This window comes from Erinaceus europaeus, chromosome 12, assembly GCF_950295315.1.
Source record: "Erinaceus europaeus chromosome 12, mEriEur2.1, whole genome shotgun sequence".
NCBI classification, from domain to species: Eukaryota; Metazoa; Chordata; class Mammalia; order Eulipotyphla; family Erinaceidae; genus Erinaceus; species Erinaceus europaeus.
This window is the reverse complement of record NC_080173.1, coordinates 10,862,644-10,880,744: the sequence shown is the minus strand read 5'-3', so window position 1 is coordinate 10,880,744 and position 18,101 is coordinate 10,862,644. Positions and strand designations below refer to the sequence as shown.

Below are 18,101 nucleotides of genomic sequence, written 5' to 3'. Positions count from 1 at the left end.
ATATATGTATGTATATGTCTTATTTGTTTTTTTGTTTTTAACCAGAGCATTGGTCAGCTCTGGTTTATGGAGGTGCCGGGGACTGAACCTGGGAATTTGGAGCCTTGGACATGAGAGTCTTTTTGTATCACCATTATGCTATCCTTCCTCTCTCTCTCTCTCTCTCTCTCTCTGTCTGTCTCCAGGGTTATTGCTGAGACTTGGTGCCAGCACTATGAATCCACTGCTCCTGGAGGCCATTTTTTCCCCATTTTACTGGGTAGGACAGAGAGAAATTGAGAAAGGAGGGAGAGCTGGTGAGGGAGAGCTAAAGACAGACACCTGCTCCGCTACTCATGAAGCATCTCCCTGTGGGTGGGGAGGGTCTCTAACCAGGTCCTTGCACACGGTACTATGTGTGCTAACCCAGGTTAGCCACTGTTGGCCCTCTGTCTCTCTTCCTCTCCACTCTCAATTTTTCACTTTCTCTATCCAGTAAATAAATAAAATATTAAAGACTGCACACTCATTGCCTTCATTAGACCTGTGCACTAGAATAGACTATGCAGACTTAGCTCATTTAACAGAAAGGGTTCATAATATATACTTTGTTTTTAAACCAAGGGTTAGATACACACGCGCACACACACACACACACACACACACACACACACACACACACACACACACACACACGGGGGGGGTTAGGTGGATGGTGGTGCACCTGGTCAAACACACATATAACAATGGGCAAGACCCTGGTCCCCACTCACAGAGGGGAAGCTTTGCAAATGGTGAAGCAGGGCTGCAGGTGTCTCTCTGTCTCTCTCCCTCTCTATCTCCTCCTTCCCTCTCAATTTCTGATAGTCTCTATCCAATAAATAAAGATAATTAAAAAAGTAAGGTCAATCAATTCTCTCTCTCTCCATATATATATATATATATATATATGGAGAGAGAGAGAGAGAGAGAGAGACCTGCAGCACTCCTGCAGACCCCCTGCCCCCACCCCCTGCAAGTGTGCACTCAGTCAGACGCACCACTGCCTAGTCCCCTTGTAGGTTTAAGAACCTGTCTCCAGCGGCACCTCCCGTTTCCTCCTGGGCTGCTTTCCCACCAAAGTCTGATCTGTTGTGGGCAGCGCCCTCCTGCTCTCCTCCTTCCAGTTAGTGGGGTTCTCCCACTTGCTGCTTTTATTTCCTTTAAGGATTGATGTGAATAAAAGCAAGTTAGTATGTGGTTTGGGGGATGTGGTAGACTCTGAAGCCTGGAGTCCAACTTTGATCCCTGGCATTGCATGTGTTACAGTGATGCTCTGACTCTCTCTCTCCTCCTCTTTTCTCTCTCTTAATCTTATTACATTTATTTATTTTAAATACTTTATTTATTTTATTAATGAGAAAATAGGAGGAGAGAGAGAAAGAACCAGGCATCACTCTGGTACATGCGCTGCTGGGGATTGAACTCGGGACCTCATGCTTGAGAGTCTAATGCTTTATCCACTGTGCCACTTCCTGGACCAGTTATCTTTTTTATTTATTGGATAGAGACAGCGGAAACCAAGATAGAAGAGGGAGATAGAAAGGAAGAGGAACAGAGAGACACCTGCAGCCCTGCTTCAGGACTCCTGGAGCTTCCCCCTGCAGGAGGGAACAGGGGCTTGAACTTGTGTCCTTGTGCCTTGTAACATGTGTGCTTAATCAGGTGCGACACCACTAGGCCCTACCTCCTCTCTCATAATTTTTTTTATTAAAGCAAGTTAATATTTTCTTTTTCTTTTCTTTCTTTCTTTCTTTCTTTTTTTTTTTTTTGTCTCCAGGGTTATTTCTGGTGCAAATCCACTGCTCCTGGTGGTTATTTTTTCCCCTTTGTTGCCCTGGCTTGTTGTTGTTATTATTATTATTATTGTTATTACTGTCATTGGTGTTGGATAGGACAGAGAGAAATGGAGAGAGGAGGGGAAGACAGAGAGGGGGAGAGAAAGATAGACACCTGCAGACCTGCTTCACCGCCTGTGAAGTGACTCCCCTGCAGGTGGGGAGGCCGGGGGCTCAAACTGGGATTTATACGCTGGTCCTTGTGCTTTGCGCCCTGTGTGCTTAACCTGCTGTGCTACCACCGGCCCCCAAGTTAATATTTTCATTACTGACATTTACTTGGTCCCTGCGCTAATGGCTTCACCCAGCCACCTCTGTGGTCACCAGGCAAAGCTGAGGCAGAAGTTCTGACTCTTAGCCCACTCTCACCAGTGGGGATAAGCAGCGTCTGCGGTTCAGAGCTGTGGCCGGTCACCCCGTCCAGGACCCTAGACCTTTTCCAGGAAGCTGCAGCCCAGAACAGCCCCAGGAAGGCAACACGCCCCTGGCCCCTTTGCTCCCTCCTGTTTTGGGTCCTGTACTTGTCATATTCTCAGCTGAGTTTACTCCTTTCAGGCTGGCTCCGGGAAGCTGGTGTTGATTGATCGCACTCTGATTCTCCACTTAAGTTTTATCTTTAACCTTTCTACCAATGCTACATTTTATTTTTTATTTAAAAAAATTTTTTTTTATATTTATTTATTCCCTTTTGTTGCCCTTGTTGTTTTATTCTTGTAGTTATTATCATTGTTGTCGTTGTTGGATAGGACAGAGAGAAATGGAGAGAGGAGGGGAAGACAGAGAGGGGAGAGAAAGACAGACACTTGCAGACCTGCTTCACCACTTATGAAGCAACTCCCCTGCAGGTGAGGAGCCGGGGTTCGAACCGGGATCCTTATGCCGGTCCTTGTGCTTTGCGCCACCTGCGCTACAGCCCGACTCCCGCTAAATTTTATTATAGTTGTTCCCCTCAAATGGAATAAGTGCACTACAGGATGTACAGCAGATTATCACACAGCATCTACCTGAAAGAGAAACAATACTTTTTTTCTTTTCTTTTCTTTTTTTTTTTTTTACCAGAGCACTACTCAGCTCTCGCTTATGGTGGTGGTGGTAGGGGATTGAACCTGGGACTTTGGAGCCTCAGACATGAGAGTCTTGTTTGCATAATTATTATGCTATCTACCCCTGCCCCTCTCCCCTTCCTCTCCCACCCCTCTCATTTTTTAAAGATTTTATTTATTTATTAATGAGAAAGATGAGAGAGAGAAAGAACCAGGCATCACTCTGGTACATGTACTGTTGGGGATTGAACTCAGGACCTCATGCCTGAGAGTCTAGTGCCTTAGCCACTGTACTACCTCCTGGACTACTCTCTCTTTTAAAATTTATTTATTTATTGCCTCCAGGGTTATTGCTGGGGCTTGGTGCCTGCACTATGAATCCACTGATGCTGGATGCCATTTTTTTCCCATTTTGTTGCCCTTGTTGTTGGATAGGATGTCTTCCCTTCCTTTCCTTAAGAAAGGAAGGGAAGACAGAGAGGGGAAGAGAAAGACAGACACCTGCAGACCTGCTTCACTGCTTGGGAAGCGACCCCCCTTCAGGTAGGAAGCCCGGGGCTCGAACAGGGGTCCTTAGGCTTTGTACCATGTGCACTTAACACACTGTACTACCGCCCACCCCCCACTCTTTAACATTATTTATTTATTTATTATAGAGACAGAGAGAAATTGAGAGAGGTGGAGGAGATAGAGAGGGAGAGAGACAGAGAGACACCTGCAGCCCTACTTCACCACTCATGAAAGTTTCCCCCTGCAGGTGGGGACCAGGAGCTTGAAGCCGAGTCCTTGCACACTGTAGTGTGTGCGCTTAACCAGATGCACCACTGCCTGGCCCTCCCTCTCCCACTCTATCTCCCCTTCCCTCTCAATTTCTAGCTGTCTCTATCAAATAAGTAAAGAATTTAAAAATAGGGAGTCGGGTGGTAGCGCAGAGGTTAAGCGCACGTGGCACAAAGCGCAAGGACCGGGGTTAGGATTCCAGTTCGAGCCCCTGGCTCCCCATCTGCAGGGGAGTCACTTCACAGGAGGTGAAGCAGGTCTGCAGGTGTCTGTCTTTCTCTCCCCCTCTCTGTCTTCCCCTCCTCTCTCCATTTCTCTCTGTCCTATTCAACAATGATGACATCAATAACAACAACTGCAACAATAATAAAAACAAGGGAACAAAAAGCAAATAAATAAATAAATATAAAAAAGAATTTAAAAATAAAAAAAAAGGAAGAGCTTTAGAGCTGGCCTCTATCCTCAGGGCTCAGGCAGTTGGGGTTCCCTACTACACCCCACCCTGCAGACCTTCACGTCAAGTCAATAAACTTTCCCTCTGTGCACACCCAGGTGTGTCTGTGCTTACAGAAGTAGCGTAAGGCTCCTCCTTGTAAAGTGCTCTCTTGTGCAATGAGAGGATTTTGTGAGACTCCCCGACTCCCAGGACAAGAGATGTTGGTTAATTCTCTCCTGTGTGTTTTGCTTGACGCCCATTCTTACACACTCTGCCCCAGCCCCTTGGCCAGGGCAGCTCCTGCTCCTTCCTGAAGTCCTCTCACTTGAGGCTGAGTCTCAAGGACAGACAGACACACACACACACACACCACCTCCCAGAAAGATGCTCAGCCTGGGTTTCACCATGATTGGGAGGGAGGGGAAAGTTCAAAGAAGTATTCTTTCTCAGGTGGGGGTAGACGGCGTAACAGGTTTTCAAAGAGACTCTCATGACTGAGACTTTGAGGTTTCCCAGTTCAATCTTCCCCTCCTCCCATAAACCAGAGCTGAGCAGAGCTATGGGAAAAAACAAACAAGGGGGTGGGTGGAACACGGACAGGAAAACATAATGATTATGCAAAGAGACCCTAATGGTTCAATCCCCTGTACAGCGCTCTGGTAAAAAACAAACAAAAGGGGGCATGGGGTTGATCGTGTAGTGGTTTTTCAAAGAGACCCTCATGCCTGAGGCTCCAAAGTCCCGGTTCAATCCCCCACACGAGAGCTGAACAGTGCTCTGGGAACAAACATGCAAGGGACTGGACGGTTAAGCACACACATTACAAGGCTCCAGGACCCAGGTTCGAGCCCCTGCTCCCCACCTGCAGGAGGGACACTTCACAAGTAGTGAAGCAAGTCTGCAGGTGTTTCTCTGCCCTTTCAATTTCTCTGCGGACTCCTGGAATTTGAGGGGAATATTCTTCAGTGACCACAAGGGGGCGCCAGGGCTGTGACTGCAGCTCCTTTCAGCCCCAGAATCTGAGAGCTCAGGCTGAGAGGACTTAGACAAATTGCAATTAATATTTGTACAGCATTCCCTCCCTGATGAGCTACTCTAAGTCTCATTTAATTTCCACGAGGTCCCCTGAAGAGTCCAGTGCCTCTGGCTGTTTGGCTGTTGGCTGAATTTTTTTTTTTTTTTTTTTTTAACCAGAGCACTGTTCAACTCCAGTTTATGGTGGTGTGGGGGATTGAACCTGGGACTTTGGAGCCTCAGGCATGAGAGTCTTTTTGTATAACCATTGTGCTATCTACCCCCGCATCCCCAAAACTGGTCCTCTGGTCTTTAAACCAGCGCCGACTCTGGGGGCACACCCAGAAGGAGGCAGGATGCTGGCCAGGGTAGGTGCTGGCGGGGTGGGGGGGTTGGGGGGCTGGTCCCATGGGGAGTCCCCTCCTCCAGCCCCCAATGAGCCTATCAGTGGTCCAGTGCCCCCAAAGGGACCGGAGGATTAGCACCTCCTCAGCTGAGCAGCCAGCCAGGGACTGAGCTTCCCAAGCTGGTGGTCTTGGGAGCAGCTTCTTTTCTCAGGGACCAGGGCCCTGGCCTCCTCCCACCAGGTGCTGAACCCTCACCAAGCATTTCCCCTGGGGTGAGGGGCACACTCCAGATGTCCTCTGGGACCTTGGAGCCTCCGGCAGGGGAGTCTTTTGCATAACTATCTCTCCCTCACCCACTTCATTACTCCTTATCTTTTTCTTTATTTATTTTACTATTTTTTAATTAAAAAAAATTTTAACTGGAGCACTGTTCAACTTTGGTTTATGGTGGTGCTGGGGATTGAACCTGAGACCTCAGAGCTTCTGGCAAGAAAGCCTTTCTGCAGAGCCATTATGCTGTCTCACCCGCCCACATTGCTTCTGGTTGACTGCTGCTGGGTTAGCAGGACAAATCCGACAGGATCTCTGGAGCCTGCTCTGTGCCTGTGGCCAGGCTCATTCAGAGTCTGTACCACTGCCATCAAATCTCACACTAATCATGGGCACAGATCCAGGCACCTTTTTTCCCAGGTTGTCCGTGGGTCTAGTGCCCTCCCTCCTGTTCTGCTTGGGGCTCTGCTGGCTGGTGGTGGAGGGATGGGGCAGGGATGTTCAGAGCCCTGAGGAACACTGCCAGGCAGGTTGGAATGCCTTTGGGGGGCGGGGAGGAAGAAGGGTCCCTCAGTGGCCCCCCTCACCCTCCTCAGAGGCCCTCTCCTGCACGCAGGTCCTGGGTGCTGTAGTGGGCTCACCTCGTTTTGAGAGCACCCCTTCTGTGGGCCATGTACTGAGCAACCTGTCACAGCAGCACTCATAGCATCTCCGTGAGACAGAGGTCAGGTCCCCTGTGTCCCTCTCCCTGACTCCTCTACCTGCCGGGGACTGCGGCGAGGCCTCAGGCATCTCTTACTGAGGCTGTGGCACTGATCCAGGGCCCGGGTGGGCTCAGGGGGCACCTCTAAGAGCTCAGGCCAGGGAACCCAATTAGCCGTCCAAGCTGGTCACAGCCCAACCATTCCCTCCAGGGGTGCTGAAACAAAGGAGCCATCAGACTCAGTGGTGCCAATCCAGGAGGACTTCCTGGACGAGCTAATAGTCATGTTGGAAGAAAGCCATCCCTGGAGATGGGTGTTGTTGAGTTCAAATCTCGTCTTGGCCCCAGGAGATCTTGAACAAGTGTAACTGGCATCTTGGAGGCTCAGTCTGTGTGAAGGCAGTGGGGGCACTGATGCAGAGCCTGCGGACCTGCCTGGGAGAATCTAGAGAAGAGGGAGAGGCAAAGCCCAGGCCTACTACTGAGCCTGACCGTGGTGGAGAGCAGCCCCTCTCCCCCCAGTGTTCTCCAGTAGATGAACCAGTGTTGACAGATGACGCCTCTGAACCCCACCCCCGCCTCCCCCCACCATCTCCTCTCTTGGGGAGCTGCAGCTAAGGACAGAGAGCGAAAAGGACAGAGAGGCGACACACCCCCACCCTCGATGTGGGGAAAAATAAAACTGAGGGGGGTGGGACGGGACTGGGGTGTGCAGAGGATCCATCTCGAGCAGAAGAAGGGCCGGGCAGGGTCCCATATATCAGCATGTGCCCCGGGCCAGGGGAGGCTGGAGCGAGAGAGGAAGGGACGCCAGCCCTGGTGCCAGGGACAGGGGCCCAGCCTGTGGACTCCTCTGCATCTCGCATTATGCAGCCGGAGAGGAAATCGATAAGCTGTCAGGATGGCCATACATTCCCGACCCACACGCCCCAGCTCAGGCGACTCCAGACGGATGCTTCAAATTAAAAACCGGGGAGGGGGGCGAGGGGCCGTGGCTGGTGGAGGAGATAAACACCCTGACAGAGCAGAGTGGGAGGGGGGCAGGACCGTGGGGCTGGGGAAATGAAAGCCCATAAATCACAGGGCTTGAGAGTGTCCTGGGTGTGAGTGACAGCAGCCTCCGTCATCAACGGTGGGGGCTTGGGTCTCAGAGGATCCCCTCTGGGGGTCAGGAGGGCAGAGTGTGGGCAGGTCTCTTATGTTAAAGGTGATAATGCCCAGGGAGGCGGTGCAGGGGGCAGAGTGCTGGACTTTCACACATGAAGTCTCCAGTTCAAAGCCCTGTATCACATGTGCCGGAGGGATGACACCCCATTCATTTATTTATTTATTAATGAGAAAGATAGGAAGAGAGCGAGAAAGAACCAGACATCACTCCGGTGTATGTGCTGCTGGAAACTGAACTCAGGACCTCATGCTTGAGAGTCCAGTGCTTTATCCACTGTGCCACCTCCTGGACCTCTTCCATTCCCTTCCCTTCCCTTCCCTTCCCTTCCCTTCCCTTCCCTTCCCTTCCCTTCCCTTCCCTTCCCTTCCCTTCCCTTCCCTTCCCTTCCCTTCCCTTCTCTTCTTTTCTCTCTCTTTCTCTTTTTTTTGTTGTCACTGGGGCTTCACCACTCCAGGTAGACTTTTATATTCAGGAAGGAAGTGACAGAGATAGAAGGAGAGAGGGAGAAATCTGGGCAGTAGCACAGCGGGTTAAACACACGTGCAAAGCGCATGGACCGGCGTAAGGATCCCAGTTCGAGCCCCCGGCTCCCCACCTGCAGGGGAGTCGCTTCACAGGCGGTGAAGCAGGTCTGCAGGTGTCTTTCTCTCCCCCTCTCTGTCTTCCCCTCCTCTCTTGATTTCTCTCTGTCCTATCCAACAACAACAACATCTAGGACAACAATAACAACTACAACAAGCACAACAAGGGCAGCACAATGAGAAAAATAGTCTCCAGGAGCAGTGGATTCATAGTGTAGGCACTGAGCACCAGCAACAACCTGGAGGCAAAAGAAGAAGAAGAAGAAGAAGAAGAAGAAGAAGAAGAAGAAGAAGAAGAAGAAGAAGAAGAAGAAGAAGAAGAAGGAGAGAGGGAGAGATATCACAGCACTGGGGCTGGGCAGACAGCGAAATGTTTCTGTAGAAGACTCTCATGCCTGAGGCTCTGAGGTCCCAGGTTCAGACACTAGCATCATCATGAGCTAGAGCTGAGCTGGGCTCTGGATTTTATCTCTCTCTCTCTTTGTATCTCTCTCATTAAATTAAAAAGAGGATATCACAGCACCAAGGCTTCCTCCAGTGGGACAGGGGCCTGCCTTGAGCTTGGGTTGGTTGTGTTCATGACAAAACAGGTGCCCTCCCAGTGAGTGACCCCAGGCAGCTGGGCTATCTGGAGGGCGGCCTGACTGAGGGGGGCTGAGGCTGTCAGTCTCTCCAGGTCCCTGTAGGGGCTGAGCCCAGAGAACCCTGGTGGTCACCCTTGGGACACAGAGCAGAGAGGAGTTAGGGCTGCTGCAGGGACTGTGTTAGACGCTTCCAAACGTTCATTCCCCCACCACACACACACACACACACACACACACACACACACACACACACGGCCTCATAAGTCAGTCAGTGTGGCTGCCACTGTCTCCTTCCTGGCTCTGGGGCTGCGGACATCCCCAGGGCTCAGTCTGCTCCGTCTGCTAGTCCCCAGTCTAGGCCACGGCTTCAGATTTCTGTACGTGTCAGCAGGTGCGGAGATCTGATCGGGACATTTAATATGTACAAGATGACACACATCGTACATACAGGAGAGCCTGCTGCATCTTTTTATGCCTCCTTTAAAATTTTTTTCATTATATTATTATTATTATTATTTTTTATAATTTATTTCTTTATTGGGGAATTAATGTTTTACATTCAACAGTAAATACAACAGTTTGTACATGCATAACATTCCCCAGATTCCCATTTAACAATACAACCCCCACTATGTCATTTATTGCCCTTCATGGACCTGTATTCTACCAACCCACCCACCCCAGAGTCTTTTACTTTGGTGCAATACGCCAATTCCATTACAGGTTCTACTTGTGTTTTCTTTTCTAATCTTGTTTTTCAACTTCTGCCTGAGAGTGAGATCATCCCATATTCATCCTTCTGTTTCTGACTTATTTCACTCAACATGATTTTTTCAAGGTCCATCCAAGATCGGCTGAAAATGGTGAAGTCATCATTTTTTACAGCTGAGTACTATTCCATTGTGTATCTAGACCACAACTTGCTCAGCCACTCATGTGTTGTTGGACACCTGGGTTGCTTCCAGGTTTTGGCTATTACAAATTGTGCTGCCAAGAACATATGTGTACACAGATCTTTTTGGATGGATGTGTTGGGTTCCTTAAGATATATCCCCAGGAGAGGAATTGCAGGGTCATAGGGTAGGTCCATTTCTAGCCTTCTGAGAGTTCTCCAGACTGTTCTCCACAGAGGTTGGACCAACTGACATTCCCACCAGCAGTGTAGGAGGGTTCCTTTGACCCCACACCCTCTCCAGCATTTGCTGCTGTTACCTTTTCTGATGTATGACATTCTCACAGGAGTGAAGTGGTATCTCGTTGTTGTCTTGATTTGCATTTCTCTGACAATCAGAGACTTGGAGCATTTTTTCATGTATTTCTCAGCCTTTTGGATCTCTTCTGTGGTGAATATTCTGTCCATGTCCTCCCCCCATTTTTGGATGGGGTTATTTGTTGTCTTTTTTTTTTTTTTAATATTTTATTTTATTTATTTATTCCCTTTTGTTGCCCTTGTTGTTTTATTGTTGTAGTTGTCATTGTTGGATAGGACAGAGAGAAATGGAGAGAGGAGGGGAAGACAGAGAGGAGGAGAGAAAGATAGACACCTGCAGACCTGCTTTACGACCTGTGAAGCGACTACCCTGCAGGTGGGGAACCGGGGTTCGAACCGGGATCCTTATGCCAGTCCTTGTGCTTTGCGCCACCTGCGCTTAACCCGCTGCGCTACAGCCCGACTCCCTATTTGTTGTCTTGTTATTGAGTCTGGCAAGCTCTTTATATATGTTGGTTATTAAACTCTTATCTGGTGTATGGCATGTAAAGATCTTCACCCATTCTGTGAGGGGTCTCTTGGTTTGGGTAGTGGTTTCTTTTGCTGTGAAGAAGCTTTTTAATTTGATGTAGTCCCATAGGTTTATACTTGCCTTCGTCTTCTTTGTAATTGGATTCATTTCATTGAAAATGTCTTTAAAATTTATGCGGAAAAGAGTTCTACCAATATTTTCCTCTAAGTATTTGATAGTTTGTGGTCTAACATCCAAGTCCTTGATCCACTTGGAATTGACTTTTGTATTTGGTGAAATACAGTGATTCAGTTTCATTCTTCTGCATGTTTCAACCCATTGTTTCCAACACCATTTGTTGAAGAGACTCTGCTTTCCCCATGTAATAGTGTGGGCCCCTTTGTCAAAGATTAGATGTCCATAGGTGTGGGGCCTCATTTCTGGGCTCTCAATTCTATTCCACTGGTCAGTGTGTCTGTTCATGTTCCAGTACCAAGCAGTTTTGATGACAATGGCCCTATAATACAGTTTGAGATCTGGGAGTGTGATGCCTCCGGTTCTGTTCTTTTTTCTCAAGATTGTTTTGGCAATTCTAGGTCTTTTCTGGTTCCAGATAAGCATTTGTAGCATTTATTCTATTCTTCTAAAAAATGTGCTTGTGATCTTGATGGGGATAGCATTAAATTTGTAGATGGCTCTGGGTAATATATTCATTTTGATGATGTTAATTCTTCCAACCCATGAACATGGAATATCTTTCCACTTCTTTGTGTCTTTTTCAATTTCTTTGAGTAGTGACTCATAATTTTCAGTATACAAGTCTTTCACTTCTTTGGCTAGGTTTACTCCTAGATATTTTATTGTTTTTGTTGCTATAGTAAAAGGAATTGATTTCTGGATTTCAATTTCTTCTAACTTCGTGTTTGCATAGAGGAATGCCACTGACTTTTGAATGTTAATTTTATAGCCTGACACCTTACTGTATTGCCTGATGATTTCCAAAAGCTTCTTGCTGGATTCCTTAGGTTTTTCCATGTATACTATCATGTCATCTGCAAATAAGGAGAGTTTGACTTCTTCTCTTCCAATCTGTATGCCTTTAATTCCTTGCTCCTGCCTGATTGCTATGGCAAGAACTTCCAACACTATGTTGAACAGTAATGGTGACAGAGGGCAGCCCTGTCTAGTACCTGATCTGAGTGGAAATGCTTCCAGTTTTTCACCATTGAGTATTATGTTGGCTGTAGGTTTGCTATATATAGACTCCACTATCTTGAGGAATTTTCCATCTATTCCCATTTTTTGTAGAGTTTTGATCATAAAGGGATGTTGTATTTTTTCAAAGGCTTTCTCTGCATCTATTGATATGACCCTGTGGTTTTTGGTCTTGCTTTTGTTGATGTGGTGGATCACATTGATTGATTTACGTATATTAAATCAACCTTGCATGCCTGGGATAAACCCCACTTGGTCATGATGAACAATCTTTTTGATATACTGCTGTATCCGGTTGGCTAGAATTTTGTTCAATATTTTTGCATCTATGTTCATCAGAGATACTGGTCTGTAGTTTTCTTTTTTGGTTGTGTCCCTGTCTGCTTTTGGTATCAGGGTGATGTTGGCTTCATAGAAGCAGGGAGTATTCCAGTGTCTTCAATATTCTGCAAGACTTTTCAAAGTAGAGGTATTAGTTCTTCTTTGAAAGTTTTGTAGAATTCATTTGTAAAACCATCTGGTCCAGGACTTTTATTTTTGGGGAGATTTTTGATAACTGTTTCAATTTCATTAGCTGTGATGGGCCTGTTCATGTTATCCACTTCCTCTTTACTTAGTTTTGGAAGTTGGTAGGTATATAGGAAATCATTCATTTCTTCCAGGTTCTCTAGCTTGGTGGCATATAGTTGTTCATAGAGGCCTCGCATGATATGTTGAATTTCTGCAGTGTCTGTTGTGATATCTCCTCTTTCATTTACTATCCGATTTATTTGGGTTTTCTCTCTTTTTTGTTTTGTGAGTCTGGCTAAAGGCTTGTCGATTTTGTTTACTCTTTCGAAGAACCAACATTTACTTTCATTGATCTTTTGTATGGTTTTCCTATTCTCAATGTTATTTATTTCTGCCCTAACTTTAGTGATTTCTGTCCTGGTTGCTTTAGGATTCCTTTGTTGTTCTTCTTCTAGGTCTTTAAGATGTGCAATCAGGCTGTTTATTTGTGCCTTTTCTTGTTTCCTAATGTGTGCTTGTATAGCTATGAACTTCCCTCTTAGGACTGCTTTAGCTGTGTCCCAAATATTTTGATAGCTTGTGTCTTCATTTTCATTGAACTCTCGAAACATTTTGATTTCTTCCTTGATTTCCTCTTTGACCCAGAAGTTGTTAAGAAGTGTACTGTTGAGCTTCCACATTTTGGCACTGTTACTAATCTTTTGTTGATTGTTAAGTGTTAGTTTAATTCCACTGTGGTCTGAGAAGATGCTTGGGATGGTTTCAGTGGTCTTGAATTGGCTGATGCTGTCTTTGTGGCCTAACATATGGTCTGTCCTTGAGAATGACCCATGTGGATTTGAGTAAAATGTGTATTCCAGTTTCTTGGGATGAATGACTGAAAATGTCCAATAGTTCTAGTTTATCTATCTCTTCATTTAGCTCCCTTATGTCTTTATTGATTTTCTGCTTGGATGATCTGTCAAGTTGAGAGAGTGGGGTGTTGAAGTCCCCTACTATGATTGTGTTACTGTTAATATATTGCTGTAGCTCTTTCAGTAGAAGTTTGATGTATTTAGATGGCTTCTCATTGGGTGCATTGATGTTAATAATTGTTAAGTCCTCTTGATTGACTGATCCTCTGAGCATTAAGTAGTGTCCATTCCTATCTTTTTTAATCTTATCTATTTTAAAATCTGTCATGTCAGATATGATAATAGCTGTTCCTGCCCTTTTTTGTGGGCCATTGGCTTGTATGATAGTTTTCTATCCTTTCACTTTAAGTCTGTGTTTGTCTTGTTGAGTTAGGTGGGTTTCCTGTAGACAGCATATTGTTGGGTTGTGTTTTCTGATCCATCTTCCTACTCTGTGTCTTTTAACAGGTGAATTCAGGCCACTGATTTATTGATATCAAAGATTGAAGATATTTTAACGCCATTCTTGTAGAGTTTTAGAGTGTTTTGATATATGTCCTAATTGTGGTGGTCTGATTGTTTATAGGAGACTTCTTTCAGAACTTCTTTCAGGGCAGGCTTGGTGATGGTTGCTTCCTTCAACTGTTGCTTTTCTGAGAAGGTTTTGATGCTTCCATCTAGTCTGAATGACAGTCTAGCAGGATATAGTATTCTTGGCTGAAAGCCTTTCTCATTGAGCACTCGATAGATATCTTGCCATTCTCTTCTGTCCTGTAGTGTTTGTATGGAGAAGTCTGCTGCTAATCTTATGGGTTTTCCTTTGTAGGTGACTCTTTGTTTTTCTCTTGCAGCCTTGAGGATCCTTTCTTTATCCTTATTCCTTTCCATTCTAGGTATGACATGTCTTGGTGTCTTTAGGTCTGTTTGGGACCCTCTGGGCTTCTTGAATCTTTATGTCTTTGATGTTGTCTAGACTATAGAAATTTTCAGCTATTATGGCCTGGAGAATGCTTTCTTCCTCTCCTTCTGTTTCTTTCTCTGGTAAGCCAATAATGCGTATATTGTTTCTTTTGAAGTCATCCCATAGGACTCTGTTGTTGTTTTCAGCATCTCTTAATCTGTTTTTGAGATCTCTTACTTCTTTTATAGTTGTCTCTAATTCATCCTCAATCTTGTTAATTCTGTCTTCAGCCTCATAGATTCTATTCTCTCTGCCCTCTACTGCTTTCTGGAGTTAATCTGTTTTGTTACCCTTCTCTGATACTGTTTTAGCTTGTTCAGCTAGTTGCATTCTTAGCTCAGCAATTTCAGTTTTCAGCTCTCTAGTAACCATGAGATAATTAGAATTTTCTTCCATATTCTCATTTGTTGTTCCTGCATTTCTGATTACAATTTTTTTCAAATTCTTTACTCACTCCTGTTATTATTTCCTTAGCTAATGTTTGGATGTTGAACTCGTTGTTTTGTGCTTCACCCTTGGAGGACTTTTAGCTGGACTCTTGTCCTGGTTCGAGTCTCCAATATTTTTTCTTGTTGTTTTAACCATTTTATATATTATGTTATGAGTTCCCTGTATCAGTACTTTTCAAATTATTGATCACTATTGCCTGTATTGACTTGTGTCTAAGTAAGTTAATCAAAGGGTTTACAGTGGTGGAAGTTAACAGTTTTTTCAATCCCTGAGTTGGAGCTCAGTGGTTTAAAAGCCTCTTTTTTTTTTCTTCCCTGTAGGCCATGGGAGCCTGAGGGCTTTTAAACTATCAATAGGCTTCTTAGCTTAATCACTGACTCCTGACCAAGAGATAAAGCAGGGTGTGGCAGAGATAATTCAGTGGTTATGCAAAGAGACTTTCACAGCCCCTCAGCTATGCCACTGAGGTATAGGTCTTCTCCTGAGTTTCCTGGTTAGATCTCTGTCCCCTGGTGTCCCTCCCTGCCACTGCTCCATATTCTGAGGGCAGTAGCAATGGAGACTCAGAGTTGCACTTCGTGAGTCTCTGGGGATTCCTCTCCTCCCTTAAGCTGTTCCCTTGTTGGTGGAGCAGACTGGAGGTGGTGTCTCAACTGATAAACTGCTGAACTGTTAGCAGTCACTTAATTTCTCCTTAGGCCCCTCTCTCCTCTCTGTCACCAGCCACACGTGTTTGTACTCACTGGTGATTTACTGGGTTCCTGTGGTCATTCTAGTCCTGTCTTGTTTCGGTCCCGGGTGGTCTCCTTTGGTATTCCTAGTTGATCTGGGAGAGGAGAGGAGAGGAGAGAAAGTGATCTGCTGCTCGTAGCTCCGCCTCTGGAAGTCCCTCATTATATTATTTTTAATGCTTTATTTATTAATTATAGGATAGAGACAGAGAGGCATTAAGAGTGGAGGAGATAGAGAAAGAGATAGAGAGACACCTGCATCCCTGCTTCATCCCCCCGTAAAGCTTTCCCCTTGCATGTGGGTACTGGGGGCTTGAACTGTAATGTGTGTGCTTAACCAGGTGTGCCACCACATGGCCCCTGATTTCTGTTAGGGACTTAATGTTGACTTTCAAAATTATAAGGGACCTGGGGTATAATTCCACACCTTTCCCACCACCAGAGTTCTGAGTCCCCATTCTATCCATTGGAACCTGCAGTAGTTCTCCCAAGGTCACAGATATGGGTTGACTATTATTTCTTTTTTTTTTTTTTTTTTCCACTCAGAAGGCATTCTCTCCCTCTAGCCCTCCATATAAGGGGAGCAGAACGATCATCAATAGCAAAAGGCAGTTGCGAGAAGCAATACCTAGAGCCAACTTCACGCTCAGAAGAGAATGCTATATCTCCTCCTCGTGGGTTCGGGTGCCCTACACATTCAGAGGAACTTCTCTAGTAAGAAACTATAGAAATGATCCCTGAAAGTATAGTATTTATTATTTCTATAATTATCTATCTATATTTATTATTTATTTATATTTATTTTTTTAACCAGAGCACTGCTCAGCTCTGGCTTATGGCAGTATGGGGGATTGAATTTGGGAATTGAGAGCCTCAGGCATGAAAGTCTCTTTGCATAATTATGCTCTGCCCCTCCCCTGCATCTATGTTTATGTATAGACTCACCCATTTTTCTCTATGGTCCTGCCTTCTCTTCCTTTCTAAGTCACACCTACTATTTCTTTTCTTCCTTCCTTCCTTCCTTCCTTCCTTCTTTCCTTCCTTTCTTTCTTCTTCCTTTTCTTCTTCTTCTTCTTCTTTTTTTTTGTTTTTGTTGCCAGAGCACTGCTCAGCTCTGGCTTATGGTGGTACAGGGGATTGAACCTGGGACTTTGGAACCTCAGGCATGAGAGTCTCTTTGTATAACCATTATGCTATCTACCTCTGACCTACACCAACTATTTTTTTTAAATTTTTTTAAATTAATTTTATTTTTGAGAGAGATGCAGAGAGAGAAAGAGAGAGGGAGATACAGCAAAGCACTGCTCAGCTCTGGCTTATGGTGGTGTGGGGGATTGAACCTGGGACTTAGGAGCCTCAGGCATGAAAGTCTGTTTGCATAAGCATTATGCTGTCTCCCCCATCCTACACCAACTATTTCTGAGTGTCCTTCCTTTTCTTCTTTTTCTTTTTATTTCTCTTTTATCCCCCTTCTGTCTCCAGGAATTGGAGTCCAGAGCCCTCTGGTCATCTTCCTCTAACATATACGCTTCTGGGTATATGGACCAAAAAAAAAAAATTGTTGTTGATACTAGAGAACTGCTCAGCTCTGGCCTATGGTCATGTGTGGGATTGAACCTGGGATTTTGGAGCCTCAGGCATGAAAGTCCATTTGCATAAGCATTAGGCTATCTATCCTATGTCCTTGGGCCAAACTTCTTTATGGGATGCAGAAGGTGGGAGTTCTGGCTTCTCCACTGAACTTGGATGTTGGAAAGTTGATCCATACCATATATATATATATTAAACTGGACTTTATTTGAATTTTTAAAAAATATTTTATTTTTATTTGGTAGAAGCAGAGAGAAATCAAGAGGGACGGGGAAGATAGAGAGGGAGAAAGACAGAGAGATACAGGTAGACCTGTCTCACAGCTCATGATGCTCCTCTCCCTGCAGGTGGGGACCAGGGGCTTGAACCCAGGTCTTTCGCACTGTGATGTGTGCACTCAGCCAGGTGCACCACTGCTTGGCACAAGCCTGCAATTTTTTTTTAAACCAGAGCACTGTTCAGCTCTGTCTTTATTATTATTATCATCATCATCATCATTATTAAATATTTATTCCTTCCCTTTTGTTGCCCTTGTTTTATTGTTGTAGTTATTATTGTTGTTATTGATGTCATTGTTGTTGGATAGGACAGAGAGAAATGGAGAGAGGAGGGGAAGACAGACAGGGGGAGAGAAAGATAGACACCTGCAGACCTGCTTCACCGCCCGTGAAGAGACTCCCCTGCAGGTGGAGAGCCAGGGGCTCCAACCGGGATCCTTACCCTGGTCTTTGAGCTTTGAGCCACCTGCGCTTAACCCACTGTGCTACCGCCCGACTCCCTCTTTTTAAGAATTTATTTATTTATTCATGAGAATGATAGGAGGAGAGAGAGAAAGAACCAGACATCACTGTGTTACACATGCTGCATTGAACTCGGGACCTCATGCATGAGAGTCCTATGCTCTATCCACTGTGCCACCTCCTGGTCCACACCAGCTGCTTTCACCAGGTGGGAGTCACAGCATCTTTGAGGGAGTAGGGATGAAGGCAGTGCCCCCCTCCAGCTTCCTTCCTGCCTGAGCCAAGGGGAAGGGGGTTCTCTCAAGGGGCCACAGTTTGGGCGTCCCTGGAGGCCCTGGGAATGTGACCTGACTGCTGTCACCTTTGCTCTGCCATCCTTTCCTGTAGATGTCACTTGTGACTTCTTGCAAAGAGCCAGTCTTAGGGGTTGGGGACAGGAAGTGACAGGAGGTGGTGGAGGTGTGTGTGTGTGTGTGTGTGTGTGTGTGTGTGTTAGGGGGAGGCTGGC

At 45.7% G+C, this 18,101-nt stretch overlaps 1 non-coding gene across 1 annotated transcript; it reads right to left on the bottom strand.

Moving 5' to 3' along the window:
- Positions 1-15,800: 15,800 nt before the first annotated feature.
- LOC132542192 (small nucleolar RNA U3) lies at positions 15,801-16,016 on the bottom strand. Its single transcript, XR_009553305.1, has one exon. It is a non-coding gene; the product is annotated as a small nucleolar RNA U3 (small nucleolar RNA).
- Positions 16,017-18,101: the final 2,085 nt, after the last annotated feature.